This window comes from Hibiscus syriacus, unplaced genomic scaffold (assembly GCF_006381635.1).
Source record: "Hibiscus syriacus cultivar Baekdansim isolate YM2019G1 unplaced genomic scaffold, ASM638163v2 tig00110893_pilon, whole genome shotgun sequence".
Taxonomy (NCBI): domain Eukaryota; kingdom Viridiplantae; phylum Streptophyta; class Magnoliopsida; order Malvales; family Malvaceae; genus Hibiscus; species Hibiscus syriacus.
The window spans coordinates 8,464,973-8,485,805 of NW_024062901.1; the positions used below are offsets into that span (position 1 = coordinate 8,464,973).

The 20,833-nt window shown below is 33.4% G+C and overlaps 1 pseudogene; it reads right to left on the reverse strand.

Moving 5' to 3' along the window:
* Positions 1-1,059: 1,059 nt before the first annotated feature.
* On the reverse strand, positions 1,060-20,629 carry LOC120145148 (annotated as a pseudogene).
* Between the last annotated feature and the right edge of the window lie 204 nt (positions 20,630-20,833).

Below are 20,833 nucleotides of genomic sequence, written 5' to 3' on the forward strand. Positions count from 1 at the left end.
GAAGGTTGTATAAACATAGCAGGTAGAATCTCCAAAGATAGGATCAATCAAGCACCCATAGTGTTGGCCTCTACCGAGCAGACTTCCATACAGATTTCATCAGAACTGCAAGTAAGATATATTGATCGATCTTAGTAAAGTACGGAGAAATACCATATCTGAGTTCTAAATGCAATATTTGAGAAACAAACAAAAGGGTCTCCTAGTATTGCCCGTCTAATCTTGGATGTTTTTGCAACCAGAGATGAACAGCAAGAAGTGAGGAATCTGGGGAAGAAGGAAAGTATATTAAAATGGGTAACTTATAACTTTGTCGCTAAACTACTTTGAATTTATAAAATAATTCATGATTAGGATTTAATCTAATTTTAAGAGTTAAATAAAAATTAATCTCTTTTATAAGGTGTCACTCCATCAAACTAACGGAATTTAATATCCTACTAACCACATCTTAATTAAAACGAAACAAAAGTGATCATATATTATACTTTTTGAATCCAATGACCATAAATTTATAAAACTCAAACAAAATAACCATTTGAATAGTTCACTTAAAAAATAAGATAATTTAGGTTGATTGATGTATTAAAAATATCATACTACAAATTCAATTTGAATTTGTAAGTTTCTATTACGAAGGCAAGGAAATTAATCAATCAGACATTGATTCTAAATGTTATAATAATACACCCACACAACCAATTCTCAAACCTATTTACCGATTTAACAAACCAAAAAATATTATTTTAATAAATTTTTTTCAAAAATCTTACTAAAATAACAATTTTTGAACAAGCATCGCCTAAATAATAAAGATTGATGACAACACAAAAACCATTTTGTTGTCTTTCTAAAACTGAGTCGTAGATCATCGAAGCCATAGAATAAGAAAAAACGTTTCAACACCGTATAATATCAAATTTTACATTGTTGATAATATCACTCGATAATAAATTGATAGCCAAACATGATCATTAATGATGATGAAAAAAATTCTATATATATATATATATATATATATATAAGTGGTTGACGCAAAATAAAGATGGCATTTCAGCCCCCAAAACAACATAAAGCTCAGGGTTACTCATTCCATAAGACGAACATAAGATAGCTGACTACGTGCATCAAAATAAGAACTACAAATTTCAAAGCCTTTTGCTGTCAAATAGCAAAAAATCTAATTTCACATGCTCCTCGAGAAAATAACAATATTACTGCCATAAATACTTCCGAGATTATTACAGTCTTCCGGTCAGGACAAGCTGTAACTGGAAACTGCTCCAAAATTAAATTTGATGTTAAAGTAATCTGGGTCAAAATGATGTAATCGAACGTATCCATCCTCACCGCCGCTTGAGAAACTACAAATTAAAAACACATGGATGGTTGCAAATAGTCGATGATCGGAAAGTATGTAGGCAAATACAGAATAGAAACTCTCTAGGATAACCATGGTGTGGCCAAAACAGAGATAGGTACCAAATGATATGGTCACATTCGAAAGCATGGTGAGATACCATATTAATGATGCAATAGTCTAGTACGTGATATCATTCATAAAATGAAAATAATATGAACTTATGCATCAGACAGTTATATAAGCAAGAAGATTTAAAGTATTATTTGCCTTTGTACCTCTTCCCATCAGGGTTGAAAGCTAAAGCATTAATTGGCCCAAAATGCCCTTTCACACCTCCAATTTCCTCTTGAAGTATCTACAAGGCAGCCAAACATTGTGATAAAATGGGAAATTGCAAAATAACAACTCTTCACCTTCTGCATAAACCTTATTAACAAAATTACCTTGTCATAGAATTTAGCTTCAAACTTCCCGGCACGATGATCTGTAGTTGTGACAGCTGATGCATCCTGGCCGCCTCCAAGCACAACCTAGAACAACAAGGCAATCAGAAGAAAGGTTAAATAAGATGTACCCCATAATGAACAAGAAGATGGCAGCACGTTGATGCTGTTTATGAAATCAGTTCTCCCCATCTGAGCATTGTCCAACAGCTGCGGATCTAGAAATATTTTTGAGAATGAGAACACATATATGTTAACAAGATAAATTTTTGCATGGGTGGTCACAATAAATAAAATAATAATTATCGAGGTCAATTTGGATTCAAGGTGGGCTCATGCCCACCTACCTAAGCATCATAGACCCGCCACTGTTTCCAAATAAACCTAGTATCATGCAAAAATACACTGCTCATTGATATAAATAACAGACAGTTCAACATTAGCATCAGACCATCTAAACAATAAAATGTTGCAAGGCTTGAGGGCATTACAATATTAGACTTCTTTAGACCTTGTTTTATGAGTACTAGGAGTTTACATAAAATATTTGAAGACCCTGAAGTTACCATTTAAATAATAAAGTATAAAAAAGATTACAAGATTTCTACTCCCTAATGCAAAAAAAATAAGGGCAGAACAAGGACAATTAAAATTAGCATACAAGTTATGCAGCTCTTATTGGATTACTACATGATCAAGAAGTGGAGACATTGTACAGCATTGACTGGGCGTCAGTACCATATGTCTTGATAAGAGTCAATGTCTTGTGTCCCATAGCTAAACATTCACAGAAGAAAACAAGAATGACAAAGAGAAAGCCAACCATAAACAACCTGGGGTTCCCAGAAAACAGTCACAAATACTGGAAAACTTACGGATTAATCAGATGCATTACCTTAGCAGATTTATCCAGGGAACCGGTAAGGAAGTGTGAACTGTCTGCAGCTTTTGCGAGTGATGTTATTGTCTTTTTGTGGCCAGATTCCTTGTCAGACTCCCCTAAGCAGTTTTCCAGTCTATAAAATAGATAGGAAAAATTATCCGAAAGATCAAACGCTTTCCAATGAATGAATAACTTACAAAAAGGAAAGAAACAAGACTGGGGATAGTTGAGAAGGATAATTCAAATGATAAGAATAGTTGTAACTTGAAGTTTATACAGGAAGAAGCCAAACCAGCTATTACATGAGAATTATTTCAATGTTGAACACAAAAGATAAACTGAGAAAGATTGTAAGCACCACCTCTCCAAAATGACCCAAATACACACAGCAATTTACCTCAGAATCCCATATACGAATTACAGTATCTTCTCCAGCACTAATGATAGTACTATTGAGAGGTCCCCAACAGCCCTATTTATTCTTCCTTGAGGGCCCTTGATGACAAGCACAGATTCCTCAGTCTCTGCTGATTATGTGACAATGTAATGAATCAAAGTTTCGAAATCAAACAAATCAACAGACTTGAAGCAAATGATTCTGTAAGAAACAGCAAAATTAACTACAATGCCAAACAGTCACATATACATTCTACATCAGGTACGACTTCAACAAGGTAATCTTATTCATTACTGCATATTCACTCTAGGGGAGAGTTTTAAGCTTACGTTCAGTTGGGTCTTTAGAAATGCGTTTAACATGAATCGCAGAAGTCAAATCCATGAACGGATCCGTAGTAATGACAGCGAGTTTATCCCCTATCGCAAACTCCACCGACCTCGCGGGTGAACCAAAGTTAAACGTATATAATTGAGTTCCCGTCTGAACATTCCACAGCTTCACCGTTTGATCAGCACTTCCGGTTAAGAGCCTCATTGAATCCCCTAAACATTTGAAAGAAAAATGAAATCTCTATTTTGATTCCAATTTCAAGAGTTTCAATATCGATAAAAAGAAGAATAAAAAAGAGAATTACTTGAGACATCGCAAGTCCAAACGGCGCCGTTATGGCCACGGTAAGTGCCAAGACGCTCGCCGTTGTCGGCGAACCAAACGGTGGGAGTGTGATCCTTGGCACATGAAAACAAAAGATCGCCATCTCTGTTGTACTTGAGAAACGTCAACGGCCTTTCATGGCCTTTCATCAAAATCGGCCTCATCTTTTTCTCTTCTGCTTCGTCTTCCTGAGCTTCTCGAACTAAGAATTAGGGTTCCTTGACTTTGCTGTATATTTGGTTTTTAGATAATGAATAGTGGGCCCATTGTTCACTGTGGCTCATTCAACTGTCCACTCTGGATCTTAGCCCAATAGTATTTGCTGCCGCTCCATTTAACTAAATAAAAGTTATTATATTATCTCAAAGCATCTAAGAAAATATTAATAACTTTGTTAAAATAATCTGTTTTCATTAAAAAATATTTTTAATTTATTATATTTAAAAATAAAAATCTCTTAAAAATATTTAAACGTTATAGATGTGATACCATAATGGTATTTATTGTTTTTTATTTCTAAATAAAACTCACATCATATAAACAAAAATACTTAAATTCATATCATCTTGTTAAAATTATATTAAAATAAAAAATAATTAGTTTTGAAGTGAATGATATTTTTAGTATGAGATTTTAACAGGGTAAAAAGTAAATATACTTTTTATTATATGATATATTTTAGAGTTTATCGATTATGAAAGGGTACAAAATGATTATTTGAAATAAGTGGATTTTCCCTTTAAATTTAAGATAATATGTGACGGTAAAAATTTGTATAACTATAATAATGGTAATTTTTTATTTCAATTTTATTTACTTTTGATCACTAATTTTAAAAGAAAGTTATGTTCTGGTCACTTACGTTATTCATTTGTTACATTTTCATCATTCAATTGTTAACAACATTTACAACATCCCAAATGTTTTAGTCAACATGTGAAGGTTGACCCCGATAGGATTATGTGTGAGTATGTGATCAGAATCATTGGATCGAATATGGGCCTAATTAGATGCGATTTGGGCTCAATTGGTCATAAAAAGAGATTTTTTGAATTCAAATCAAATTGTGAAGAACCAAATAGAAAATTATACCATCGATAAAAAAAATAAGGCTGATTTCTTGAGATTTTGTTTAAATCGTGCCTGGGTTATTTGGAAAATAAATTAGGCCTAAAAGCAATTTAAAACTTACCAATTTAGATCAATTTAAGAAATTACCAAATAGAGTCATTAATCTCTTTATCTTAGGCTTTCTAACTCTTAATGAAACTTGTATTTTGTCAATCATTACTCATTTTGATAAACATAGAAATACTTGTAAACATGCTAGTTGGATCATTTAGAGCTAATTCCATACAAATCTTACATCAAACACTTATAATTCTCATACATAACCCTATAATCATTATATTGACACAATCAAATATGGAAATACTTTTTTTAATTAAGCTAAGGTGATTACAAAGTACTTGGAAACAAAATATAGTAATATTTTTTTATTAATATGAGGTAAGTATAAGGCAGTGTTTGTTCAAGACAATTCTCAACTATTTGACAAATCCTATTCCTTTTATTGATACTAATGACTTGTCAAGTGCCCAAAGGAAAGGTGTGAGGAAATGCATTGCTCATATATATAGAAATATGTTGCATATAGCATATTAATGTCTTCATCCAAGCTTTCACGGCGAATGTTGATAAAATTCAGTTAAAAGATCCTTTGTGAGGAAGGCGGACGAGGAATAAATCAAGGCTCTCGAGAAAAATGGGACTTGGACTTTGACAAATTTACCTCAAGAAAAAAAACAGGTTGGTTGCAAATAAATTTTAACTGTAAAATACAACTCAGATTGAAGCATTGAAAGATTTAAGGCAAGACTTGTGGCAAGCGGTTCAGGCAGTCTTATGGCACAGATACCATGACTTTGCTCCAGTTGCAAAACTAAACAAAATGAGGGTTTTGTTGTCTTTGGTAGTGAATCAAGATTGGACACTTCATCAGTTAGACATTAAAAATGCTTTCTTGGATGACAACTTAACCAAGGAGGTGTACATGGAAATTCCCTCCTGGTATGAAAGAAAATTCGACAATTCACAAAGTTTACAAATTACAGAAGTCATTGTATGGCTTAAAGCAAGCCCCGAAGGCTTGTTTCAATAAATTTGCCAAAGTGGTCATTGTTAGTGGTTACAAATAATGTCAAACTGACCACACCTTGTTTATCAAAGTAAATCAAAAAGGAAAAAGAACAATGTTGATTGTTTATGTGGATGACATTATAATCACCGAAGATGATACTGAAGAAATCAAGAGGCTAAAAAGTTTGTTAGCCAAAGAATTTGAAACCAAGGACCTTGGTGGTCTTAGGTATTTTCCTAGAATGAAAGTAGTAAGATTCAAGGTTGGTATAGTGATTAGTCAAAGAAAGTATATCCTCAACCTCTTGATAGAAGCTGGTATGTTAGGTTGTAAACTAGCCGACACACCAATGGAGCCTATCTTAAAGTTCAAAAGAGATGGTGAAGGCATTCCAATTTGCAAAGAGAAGTACCAATAGTTGGTTGGTAAGCTAGTTTATCTATCTCTTACAAGACCAGGCATAGCTTCTTCAGTTAGTATGGTTAGCCAACACATAAATGATACAAGAGAGGAGCATCCCGGTGCTGTGAACAGAATCTTAAGATGAGTTCGGGACATAGTTTAATCTTCAAGAAAAATAAAGATAAAATAGATAAGAATTTTTACATATTGTAGTTAGGCTTAAGAGTTTACTGACAAAAGGTCAACCAATGGATATTATGCTTTTGTGTGGGGATCTAGTTACATGGAAAAGTAAAAAGCAAGTTGTGGTGTCAAGAAGCAATTCGAAAGCCGAATATCGATCCCTTGCGTTTGAAATTTGTGAAGGAATGTGGCTATAGAGAACGATGATTGAACTAATATTAGATCACTCCAAGCAATTCGAATTACAAACTAATAGCCAATTGGCATTCAGTAATGTGAAGAATTCTGTTCAGCATATTTAACAAAACATGTGGAGATAGACATTTTATCTCTGAAAAAGTCAGTAACGGAGTCATTAAACTCAACTATGTTCCTACAAAATATCAACTAGTCGATGTTCTCACCGAAGTTCTTCCATAACCATTTTTGATGATTTTCCATCCAAGCTAGGAATCTATAATATATACTCTCCAGCTTGAGGGGAGTGTAGATTATAGATGTTAAATAGAGTTAGATTTACAGTTAATGACTGAGTAGTTTAGATATCCTATAACTCGTATCTCTAAGTAATTTTGATATTCATTAACTCTTATTTCTAAGTAGTTTAGAAATTTTGTAACTCTTATATCTTAATAGGATATAATTTTATCAAGAGTAATTTGACTTGTATTGTAACTCTATGTAATCTATTTTAAAGAGACTTCTTTTTAAATTTTTTTCAATAAGAAGATTATCAAAGAGAATCGACTCGATTTCTATAATAAACACTTGGTTTCTACATTGTATCAGAGCTAATGAAACAATTCTCAACCATTTGACATTTAACGCTCACACCCCTGATATTTCTGGTGCTCAAACCCGAGACCCCAAAGAATAATAACAATTCTTTTACTAAGGTTGCTCTGTTTGTGCATAGAATATGGTAATATTAAATGCATTACAAATAAAACAATTTCCCAATAACTTCATTACATTCTATTATCTAAAAGTTTGGAAACAAGAAATTTACGTTGAAAGAAGCTAACAATTGATTTATGAAACCTAAAAAATTACAAAATATAACATGAACAACTCCTACAAAATATTTAACAAACAACTAAACTTTGGGAAGCTTAGTAGGCTAGTTCAAACAAAGACAAAGCAATCATAGAAATCTTAGCATAACACGATGATATTAAAATGTTATCACAGGAAACATGGCAAAGTAAATCATAACAATTCTAGTATGTAGGATTCATCAAGTTATCAAAGCATTTCTATGTATTTTTATTGATCTTAACTCGATGACGTATTAGTAGCATATGGGTAATCGGATCCCAGGCCTCCTCGCCAAGTATAGAAACGATACAAATTCATTAGTCATCCCTCCGTCGTATTGGGACGCACAATCCTAATATCAACATCTCTGTCTCGTCAAGACCAACGTTTTTAAAACTTATACGCAAACACTATAGACACTATAGTATGTCGATTGTATACGAAACTAAATTAATTACTAAAGGCCCACTAAATCATATTACCAAAGTATCAAAAATTGCCATTTAAAGTATCAGAGTAGCACATGACTCATTATCAACATCAACTAAAGTATTTAGCTCATTTTAACTTTTCAAACATGAAAATTTACACATGATTGTTAGAAATACTTATAAAAAATGAATGAATACTTGGACATATCTTTTCCGTCAAATCAATAAAATTATATTATTTCAATAAATATTTAATTTTTTTATTAATTTAGGGTGATTATAAGATTTGAGAATGAACACTAAATACATTTACAAACGATGTATTCAAACTCGAAATCTCTAGTAATAACAATTATCCGTTTAACCACTAAAATCATTTGATTTGTGTGAATAATAATTGATTTTGATATCAATTTCGTAATAATCTTGTTGAGGACTCTTCTATAGACATGCTATAAAATTTGTTGTCCAACCCTCGGAAGCATACGATCCAACTATCTATGCTTATATAGGACCATTAACTCTTGGTTTAAGGCAGTCGGTGTGGCAAAGAAATGAGCGGTCCCGTTGTTGTCGTGTCAGGGAGCTTGAAATAATGCAAAAAGTACAACACACTAAAGTAGATAGTGGAGCTCAAGAGATGATTAAGATGCAACTTTATCTCCACAATGAGTTGTAAGACTTGCTTGGAAGATGGACATGGGATACTTTACACTTCTTGAATTATGATTGCGACCATGTTTTAATTACATTGTTTTATTATAATGATTATAGATATAATAAATATAGGGTTAAGTAATGATCCTTATATTATAGGATACTATTTTATTGAATCTTTGGTGTCGAAACGGTCCTTACAGTTTTTTAGGGCTATAGCAGGTATAGATCCAACTTAATTTTAGAAAATGTTGGGGTTTTAAAATGAAGAACAAATAAACATTTTTGGAGTCGCCATCGACCTTTGGGTTAGGTAAGTCGAATACCTAAAAATACCTTTTAAATTTTTTTTAAGAAAAATAATTTCAAAAGATAAAAAATTTGATCTGCGCTTAACCAGAAATTCATTTCAAAAAAAGGGTTCGGGAGTCGGTTACGTGTGGGGAAGGATTAGTACCCCCACGACGCCTGAAATTGATACCTAAGCTATTATACGTCATCTAAATATTGAAATTGGCAAATTTGAATACATTTAAATTATGATCATTTTTAGAAAATAAAAGGGATATTATTTTGTATGAATAATCCTCGAAAATACCTTCCTAGTCAGTTAAGGGGTATTTTTATGGATTCCTCATACAAAATAGTATTCTCCTAAATTTTAGATACAAAAAATAAAACAAATTCCTTTAAAACATAAAAGATATTATTTTATTCGAGCAACCCTTAGAAACACACTCCTTGTCAATAAGGGTTTTCTTTAAATTTCACGTATAAAATAATATAAGAAAATATTTTGATTTACAATAATTTTTATAAATATGTAATAAAGGATTAAAATAATAATATAATAATTTTAGGGATTAAATATAAAACTAACAAAAGATCAAGATCACATATGCAAATATTTCATTTTAGGCACTTCAAACGTAATAAACATAGTATTATTAAAAATTAAACTTAAGGATTAAAATGTAAAATAAGCAAAAGTAATGGTCATAAACAAAAAAAACACGCAATATAGGTACTGTAATTGTAATTTAGCCATTATCAATTTTATGATCAAATGGAAATCATCAAAATCTAAGGACTAAATCGGATATTTACCTAAAACACCTATAAATACGACCAATGACTAAAATAGAAACAAAGTAAAATCTGAAATCCAAATTAAAATACTTGGAAATTAATTTTAGTAACCAAAATGGAAAGTTACAAAATACAGGGGTTCGGGAATAATTTACCCACGTGCCCCAACGCACAGCCCCTTCCCCAAACGACATCGTATGGGGAGGGTATAAATACCTCATAATCGGCCTCTAATGGCCTCCTCTCCTCATTTTTCCTTTTTACTCACTTTCTAAAAGAGAGAGAATTTTATTTATCTCTCGTCACTCTCTAAATTCTCTCGTCGGAAGGGAGGCCGGCAGCCTCCGACCACCGCTCGTCAGAGCTCCTCGTCACCGACGATGACGGTCGGCGATATAGAAATTTACCCCAAAATGTAGATCTCCACACCCTAAACCCGAATCCGACCTTCCCTCATCCTAAAAACTTCCCCACCATCCTAGATCTAAGAAATACGAAGGGGTTACCTTCGATTTTTAATGGTTTCTCCTTTCTCCGGTGGCGAAGTGCGTGACTTCGAAGAGTAATATCCTCTTTGCTTTCTATCTCTCTGGTTTTTATGGTTCTCAAATGGTTGCTGCTGTGTGTTTTGGTTGACTGTTTTTGCTCGAATGGTTTCTTTTTGGTCTGTTGGTTCTTGGTTTTTTTTGTCTCTTTTGGTTCCTTGTTGTTTATGTTTTTGGTTGTTGTTTTTCCTTTTTTTTTGTTGTTACAGGTTTGGGTTCCTTTTATAGGACCCTTGGCTCTCCCTTCGGACCTGTCAGAAAGGGACTCCCTCTGAGTCACTGAGGCTATGGTGGTGGTCGTTTTAGGGTCGATGCCAATTTTAGGTAGCTAGGGCATTTAATGCCCCAGATTTTTCTAGATTTGGCCGGTGCGACAGCGGCTGTAAAGATACTAGGGTAAAAACCCTACTTTGATATTATATGGGCCATTGGATTGGCCATAGATCCAATGGCCTTATGGCGTCGCTAGCTTGTTAAGAGTGGTAAACCCTAGTTGTTATCTTGTATGCGGGCCTGATCTGCTAGGTTGTTTCATGGGCCTTGAACGGGCTCACCAACTGGGTCAGGCTCGTGAGCCCAGCTGGACTTAGATGTTGATCGGGTCTCTAAATTTGGACTTGGATGACCCGAACTGGACTCGACCCTGCAATAAATATAAATATAATAAAAATATAATTTATAAACTTTCAAAATCATAATTAATTATATCTATATATATTTTAATACTATATTTATTTTCAACTACATTATATATATGTGGTTCTAAAATATATTTATTTGAAAATATATAATATATATATTTCCAAAATTATTTTCAGACTATATTATATATATAAAATTATTTTCAAAACTATACTATATATATATTTTCCAAAATTATTTTCAAAATATACCATATATATATATATATATTTCCAAATTATTTTCAAAACTATACTATATATATATATATATATATTTTTCCAAATTATTTTCAAAGCTATACTATATATATATATATATATATATTCAAAATTATTTACAAAACTATATATATATATATAATATATATATATATATATTTCCAAATTATTTTCTAAACTATACTATATATATATTTCCAAATTATTAAATATATAATTATAATAAAACAAAACAAAAATAAACTAAATAATAGGAAACCCTAAGATAAAAACACATATCTACAACTGCCCCTCTTTGTCCATTATTGTATAACGAAAATAGGACGAAGATTAAAGACAGAAGTTTTCATCTAGAGGTGACTTATGCTTTAATGGGAAATCCGCTCCACTGCAATTTCAGGGTAGATCGGACTTCATCTATTCCACATTTTCGGTTAGTCAAATCAATTTTGGAAGACAAGTATGCTCTATTCTACTTTAGGGGAGATCAGGCTTAAGGAAAGTTTTGATCCACTACTGCTCTTCAGGGAAGATTGAATCGAACATGATTTGCTTCATTGTTCTTTAGGAAGATCAAATATGGAAAATGACGATCTTCTTTGCTACTATTTAGGAGAGAACAGATTTAAGGGAAGACGTGTCTGCTCTACTACTCTTTAGGGAAGATCAAACTCGAGGTTGATTTGCTTCGTTGCTCTTCAGGAAGACCAAATCTAAAAGAAGAAGAATCTGCTCCACTACTCTTTAGGGGAGAACAGACTCGTGGTTGATTTGTTTTGCTTCTCTTTAGGAAGACCAAATCTGAAAGAAGAAGAATCTACTTCACTACTCTTTAGGGGAGATCAGACTCGAGGTTGATTTGCTTCGCTGCTCTTCAGGAAGACCAAATCTGAAAGATTGACATCTCTTCACGAGGAATTCGAGGATTGACTCCTATTCGTGAGTGAGTTAGGAATAACAAAGATTGACTTCTTTTTATGAGGAAGTCAATGATTGACTCCTCTTCGTGAGGGAGTCAGGAATAACAAAGATTGACTTCTGTTCACGAGGAAATAAATGATTGTCACCTCTTCGCAAGGGAGTTAGGAATAACAAAGATTGACTTCTCTTCACGAGGATGTCAAGTTAAAGCTTCCAGGGAAAATGACTTTTATTAAGACAAGATTGAGTTTCTTATGAGACATGTTTTAAGAAAGCCATGATTAAAGTTTCTAGGGAAACCATCTTAAGACAAACAAAAATTTCTCAAAACATATTATCATGAGGAAGATCAAAATTTATCATGTATGTATGAAATGATGCATGATGTAATGACACAAATTCATGTATCATGTATGAATGCATGTTTTTTTGATCTTTAGTGGAGACGGCTGCAAGAGCGATCTTCATTCTCTTCCTGATTAAGTCATATTCACATTTTATTTGTATCAACGTGCACTCTTGCAGTTCTTGAGTTATGTCAACTTCTTCTTACCCCCAACAAATTTTTCCTCTGATAAGATTGATTTTCTTCGCCTGAACTTGAGTAGAAATCCAATAGAGCTTTTATCTTTGAAATGAGGATCTATCTTTTTGTTGAGTTAATCGATCTACGGAATCGGCCAAGAGGGGGGTGAATTGGCAAAAAAAAAATTCGTGGAAGCTTTTGCAGAAAATTTAAAGAAATTGCACAGCGATTTACAATGGTTCGACTTTCTCAAACAAAGTCTACGTCCACTACCTTAGCTATCCACACTAAGGATTTTCCAACAAATTCACTAATTTGTTCTTTCTTTTGAGGCCAAAGAGATAACCTTACAAAATCCCTCAAGAGTATACCCCAACTCTTGAGAACACTCTTTTTCCCAAAGAGAAGATTACAAATTTGCAAACTTACAAGAAAACCTCACAAGGTAAGATGTTTGCACAATTCTAGAACAAAGAAAAGAACACTCAAAGATGAATACAATTGAGCACAAAAAGTGTTCTTGAAAGCAAAATGAATATTGATGAAAATAGGCTTGAAATGCTCAAAACTTGAGGTTTGATGCTTTCTCTTTGATTCTCTCTTGATTCTAGTTGCTTGATGTTTCTTGTTGTTGATCAATGGCTTCTAAGCTTGCATAAATACACCTTGGATCACTTCTGAACGTTGGGGATGATTAGAGAAGATATTATAGCCGTTTTAGTGTGAAAAAATTTAATAAAACAGCTTGGAGCGTGGGGGGAATCGGTTCCCCCTTGAAGGGAATCGGTTCCTAAGTGTAAAATTCAAATATTTCGACCGTTGTACAAGGGGGGAATCGGTACCCCCTTGGGGGGGATCGGTTCCCTCCAAGCATACTGGAATTCTCGGAGCAAAACTGTTTAGGGGGGGAATCGGTTCCTCCTATGGGGGGAATCGGTTTCCCTCCGAGCATTCTGGAATCTCGGGGCCAAAACCATTTAGGGGGAATCGGTTCCTCCTATGGGGGAGAATCGGTTCCCTCTGAGCAATCTGTAATTTTTGGCTTTGAATTGGTTCGAAATACTTTGTAAGATTATTTTGAAATTGTTTTATGATTAAAACTTAATTTTACTTAAGTAGGATTAAAATGATTTTTGAAATATTTGGAGTAATGTTTTGATATTCGAATAGTTATCGAATATACTTAGAAAATCATTTGGAAAATCTTAAAATCCATTTAACTTAATTTGTTATATCGAAATATCAAAATGTTTCAACAATCTCCCCCTTTTTGATATAACAAAACATTTTAGTAATTTTAAGATTTTTGAAATATTTGGAGTAATGTTTTGATATTCGAATAGTTATATCGAATATACTTAGAAAATCATTTGGAAAATCTTAAAATCCATTTAACTTAATTTGTTATCGAAATATCAAAATGTTTCAACAATCTCCCCCTTTTTGATATAACAAAACATTTTAGTAATTTTAAGATTTTTGAAATCAAGTTTTGAAATTACTCCCCTTACTTAAATCTTCTTCAATTTATTATGTAAAACATTAACACCTTCAATTTATTATGTAAACATTTAACACCTATTCTTCCCCTTTTTGTTAAATCAAAAAGACATTGTAAAACAAGGTTTTGAAATCATTTAGCCAATTGATTTATTAATTAAGCTTAAGCTGCTAAGATCACAATCAAAGAGAGGTTAGCCATTAGTTTCATAAATCAATATTCATAAATAATGTGATATGGCAAAATTGGTCATATTGCTAATGATGATGCAAAATGAATAAACATATAAGTTCACACATTCATAAATCCAAAATCCAATCCAAAATCAAACAATCCAAAATATCAAAAATGTTGAAACATATTTTTTAGTTCAAAGTCTTAAACTAAACACATAATCAACATCCGGATCGGTAGGAGGAAAACGGGCTCGCATAGCGGCCATCTCGTGTGTGAGTTCATTGATACGAGCGTTGGTTGATTCATTGTTTGCACGCATCTCCGAAGAATCTCTAATTGTTGAGCTCCCATTGTGGATAAATGAGACTCTATAGAGTAAAACGCGAGTCCATGGTCACATATCGAAAATCAAATGTCTCCATAAAGGATTGAAAATATGGAGGCATTTGAGTCGACTGTTGTGCGGCTCCTCGGGTTGTTCAGGCTCATCTTCAGCTTCATCGATATCCCTCATTAATTGTTCAAACTCGGGATCTTTGTCAGCTTCGGGTGGAGCTTGTGAAGAACTAGCTCCCGGAGTAGAAGATCGAACCCATGCACCGGTTCCTTATTTTGACCCATCATGCTCTTGTTAAAGAAAGAAGATTGATTTGTTTCTTAAGAGGAAATGAGGCATCTAGAACAACTTGGAGTTCGATTTAGAAAAGAGATTACTAAGGATACAACCGTAAACTAGTGAAGAACAGTTTCTTATTGGCACTAAGTTAACGGTTTCAACGATCTCAGCAAAGATAATCTCGGAAAGGTTTATTTTATATTGTTTTCAAAACAATGCAACCACCAAAGGTCTAAAGCTCTAAGAGTAGAATAACGGCCCCGGATGGTCGAAACCACCAAGTGATCATAAGATGAAGAAACGCTCATGGAGATCTAAAACACTTGCACTATCATTCCGTTTATATCGTGAGCCTAAAACTTGTTTTTCGTTTGAAACCTTCATTGTCCAAGCCTAAGGCATTGGCTATGTAATCCGGATCAAGATGGAAATATTGACCTAGGAGGTAGGAACGCACTCCTATGGTTTTGGTTTTGTCACGATTTTTGATACAAACGGCATTACAGTAGAAGATACGAACAAGTTGATGATAGCAATGGGTTCAAGTTCGAAAAGTTTATCAAATTTCCATTCGTGCAAGATAGGAGATATTTAAAGTTAATATCAACCATAGTTTGAAGATGGATACGTTCTTCCCTAATCTTATACGAGTCAAAATATTGGTAAAACCAATAACGATAATCTTTAGGACCCGGTTGATTGAAACAAGAATTTTGGATAGTCAAGTTAGGATCAAGATTTGGAATAGGATTTTGAGGAATAGGAGGAGGATTTGGTTGACGACTAGAACGACTAGATGAAGACCTAGGACGTTTAGGATTGACATGGTGAAGGAAATCGGAATAGATAGAATAACCTGCAATTTTAAAAACAAATGTATGAATTCAATTAATCCCAAAACTCAATTGAGTCCTCATATTTCAAGGTTCTCTAAATCAATCCTAATGGGCAAGTTTTTGAGAAACTTTTGAAAATATGGTTTTGAGAAACAATAATGTATAGTTTTCATAATAACAACATAATTTAATCAAACACAATAATTTAAAAAAAACATTTTTTTTAATTTCGATTTTTTTTTTGAAAATTCTTGTGTTTTTGATGAAATTAGTTGTAACATCTAGTTTCTTTTCACTAAACAATCAATGCCCGATCACTATTTACCTAGAAATAATTAAAACTAATCCTATGTTCAAAACTAATAAAATAGAGTTTAGAAAATTACCTTGAAAGATGAAGATTGAGGGGATTTAGATGTTGTTTGCACGATTTTAATGATTCCAACAGGTTTAGAAGATGATATTGATTCGAATTCCGATTATATCGTTGATTTGAGGCAGAAAGGAGATTTGAGAGGAGTTGAGAGGGAACGGCGGAAGAGATGGTTTTGAAAATTTGGGTTTTGGGTGTTCTGCCCGATTTTAACAGAACCCCAGGGAGGTATCGATTCCCCTGTGGGGGAATCGGTTCCCCTTCAAAGGGGGAATCGGTTCCCTCAGGGGGGATCGATTCCCTCTGCACCAAAATGCTAAAATCCGATTTTTTAAGCACAAAATGCTAAATTAATCTTTTCTAGTGGTATTGGCAACTCATATCAAAAATTAATTATGTTCAAACAATTAAATTAATCTTTAATCGATTTTTGAACATAAATTAATTTTCACTAAGAATCACAAACTCCCCTAACTAATAGCAAGAATGCAATCAAAAATTATTATTATAAGCATTTTTCAAGATTTATTAAAAGTGCTAAAATTATTTTAAACACTAAGTGAAGATAGGTTGTCAAACCTAATTCTCTCCTAAGTGTCCAAAATCTTTCCTTGTCTAAGGGTTTGTAAAGATATCCGCTAATTGGTGCAAAGTATCAACAAATTCTAGAACTACATCTTCCTTAGTGACATGGTCTCTAATGAAGTGATGTCTTATTTCAATGTGCTTAGTTCTAGAGTGTTGGATGGGATTTTTAGTGAGACAAATAGCACTAGTATTGTCACACTTGATAGGAATGGTACCTACTTCATTCCATAATCAAAAAGTTGTTGTTTCATCCATAAACTTGTGCACAGCAACTACCGGCTGAAATGTATTCCGCTTCAGCGGTAGATAATGCAACACAATTTTGTTTCTTTGAAAACCCAGAAATCAACATATTTCCAAGGAATTGACAAGTACGGAGGTGCTTTTCCTATCTAATTTGCATCCTCCATAATCCGCATCAGAAAAGGCATGCAAGCTAAAGCTAGTCTCTAGATACCAAAGTCCTAAACTAGGAGTGTCCTTAAGGTATCTAAAGATTCTCTTAACAGCTAGTAAATGATTCCTTAGGACATGATTGAAATCTAGCACATAAGCAAACTAAACATAATGTCCGGTCTACTTGCAGTTAGATAAAGCAAAGAGCCAATCATTGACCTATATAATTTAACATCTACACATTTACCTCCTTCATCTAAGTCAAGCTTTGTTGAAGAGCTCATTGGAGTGTTATGAGGTTTCCCATTTTCCAGTCCAAACTTCTTGAGCATATCTTTGACGTACATAGCTTGATTAATGAAGATGCCATCTTTTCTTTGCTTGATTTAGAGTCCCAGAAAAATGAGAGCTCCCCCATCATGCTCATCTCAAACTCACTTTGCATTAGCTTAGAAAATTCTTGGCAAAGAACATCATTAGTAGAACCAAATATTATATCATCAACATAAATTTGAACTACTAATAAATCTTTACCTTTTCTCTTAAAAACAATGTAGTGTCAACCTTTCCTTTAAAAATCTTTTTCAATTAAAAATTTAACAATCTTTCATACCAAGCTCTAGGAGCTTGTTTTAAACCATAAGAGCTTTTGTCAATTTTAAAACATGATCCGGAAAATTTGAATCTTCAAACCTGGAGGTTGTTCCACGTACACTTCTTCTTTTATAAAACCATTTAAAATGCACTTTTAACATCCATTTGATATAATTTAAATTCATTGAACATGCAAATGCCAATAACATTCTAATTGCTTCCATCCTAGCTACGGGATCGTATGTTTCATCATAGTCTATGCCTTCTTCTTGAGTATAGCCTGAGCAACAAGGCTAGCCTTGTTCCTCACTATATTACCACTTTCATCAAGTTTATTTCTAAAACCTATCTAGTACCTACAGTAGATTATTACTAGGCATTTCAACTAATGTCCATACTTTACTTCTCTCAAATTGATTTAATTCTTCTTGCATAGCCATAATCCAATGTTCATCTTTTAATGCTTCTTTGATGTTCTTAGGCTCTATGCATGAAATAAATGCAACATAATTACAGATATTTCTAAGAGAAGATCGAGTAGTTACCCTTTTGATGGATCACCTATAATTTCACCATCCTTGACATAGTTGTACTCTCTTGGAAAAGATACTTCCCTTTCTTCATGGTTGGATTCTCGAGGGATCATGAGTTTCTTCATCTTTTGTTTCTTCCTTTGATGATGATTCTCCAACGTCATGTCTAACGTCATTTGCTTGTACAATACCTAATCATCATTAACAGAAGAATCCTTCCTTGGAAGGGAATTATCATCGAAAACAACATGTATAGACTCTTCTACAACTAAAGTTCTTTTATTAAATACACGATAAGCTTTAGAATTTAAGGAATAACCCAGAAAATTCTTCACTTTTAGCATCAAATTTGCCAAGATTTTCTTTAATTTTCACAAAGCTGGTTCTAGCCATTTCTTCTAAAGTTCGATTTTTTCCTCTCAACAACTCCATTTTGTTGAGGGGTTCTAGGTGCTGAAAAATTATGGCTATACCATTAGAATTACAAAACTCAATAAATCCAAGATTTTCAAATTCAGTTCCATGATCACTTCTAACACTAGTGATAGAGTAACCTTTTCATTTTGGATTATTTTTGAAAATGTGATGAAATTTTCTAATGCTTCATCTTTAGTACTTAAGAATAGAACCCAAGTGTATCTAGAATAGTCATCTACCAAGACAAATGCATATTGTTTTCCTCCCAAGCTAGTAGTTCTAGTTGGCCCAAAAGATCTAAATGGATCAATTGTAATACTCTACTAGTTGATACATCATTAATAGATTTAAAAGAAACTCGTTTTGTTTTCCTTAGCACAAGCATCACAGATTTTATCATTATCAAATTTAAGCTTAGGCAACCCTCTTACTAAGTCTCCTTGAATTAACCGTGCAAACACTCATACTAGCATGACCTAGTCTCCTATGCCATAACCAACTATCATGCTCATCCTTAGCAACTAGGCATAAATTAGTCATATCAATAGAATCTAAATGCACCATGTAAATGTTTCCTATTCTATGACCAACAAGCATAATCCGATTAGATGCAATGTCAATGACAACCATTAATTTCAAATAAGACATTGAATCCTTTATCGCATAATTGACTAATACTCAATAGATTATGCTTTAATCCATTCACATATAAAACATTCTTATTGTATGGAATATGTATTACCTATTGTACCAATACCTTCAATGTGACCTTTTGAATTGTCTCCAAAAGTCTCTTCTCCTCCATTTTTGGCGTTAAGCTCAATGAACCGGCTTTTGTCTCCGGTCATATGTCTTGAGCATCCACTATCAAGGTACCATGAATTTGAATTTGTTTCCCGTGCCTTGTAGCAATGCTCCTTTCCCTACAAACATAGATTAATTTTTGATTTTTGGTACCCAAATTCTTTTGGGTCCATATTCATTAGTTTCCAAAATCCTAGTCCCCTTAGGTATCCATTTGTAGGATTTTTATCTTAGTAGTAATGAGTTCTTTAGGAACCCACATACTTCTAATGATTTTTTCCATTAGAGGTTCTTTGGGGACCTCTATGATTGTAGTTTCTAAAACTTTTTCTAACAAAGTTGGATTTTGAATTTCCACCTTTTTCAAAATGTTTTGTTCCAACTTTATCAAAAGAAGTTTTAAGATCATCAATTTTCTTTTGATGATCATCATTGATCTTTGAAAGTAAATTTGCAAATCTAAATTTTTCTTTTCAAACTCTTCTAGTTGATTTGCAAATCTTTGATTTTACTTTCAAGATCGTTGTTGGTTTTGGATATGAGTTTGTTTTCATTTTCAATTTTGAAACATCATTTTTATATTTTAAAAACAATTTCTCATAATCCGAAGCCAACCCATTGTACTCCTCAAATAACTCATCATAAGTTAAATCATCAAAATCGGATGAGTTAGAGGTTACCTTAGAATCTTCCCCGAATGCCATCAAGCACAAGTTTGCTACTTCTTGTTCCTCTTCATCGGAACCTTCTTCATCGCTCCATGTAGCCATAGAGCCTTGTGCTTATTCTTTGATTGACCCTTTTCTTCAATTGTGGGCAATCATATTTGACATGCCTCGGCTTTTGCATTCATAGCAAATGATTGGGTCCTTCTCTTTGGTTCATTTTTGAGGCCTTCGTTTCGTTTGAATTTTCTTCCTTGGTAAGGTCTCATCATTTTTGAACCGTTTGGCAAACAATGCCATTTCCTCATCATCATCATCATTATTGAATCACTCTCATCTTTGTGGATTTGAGAGCAACTCCAATATTTTTCTTCTTATCCTTTTCCTTTGGTGTCTCTTCAACTTTATCAAGGTCCACCTCATCTTCGAGCATCATCATGAGTGAGGAGTGAACCGATAAGTTCTTCAAGAGTTAAGGACGATAGGTCCTTAGACTCGATGATTGCCGTCTTCTTTGATTGCCATGATTTTGGGAGGGAGTAGACTAACTTCCTCACAAGCTTTTCATTGAGATGATCTCTCCATATGATTTGAGACCATTGACAATCGTTGAAAATCTATCCGTCATAGCTTTGATGTCTTCATTTGGTTTCATCCTGAAATTTTCATAGCTATGCGTTAGAATACTAATTTTTGATTTCTTTACCTCATATGTACCTTCATGTGTGACTTGAAGCTTGTCCATATTTCTTTGGC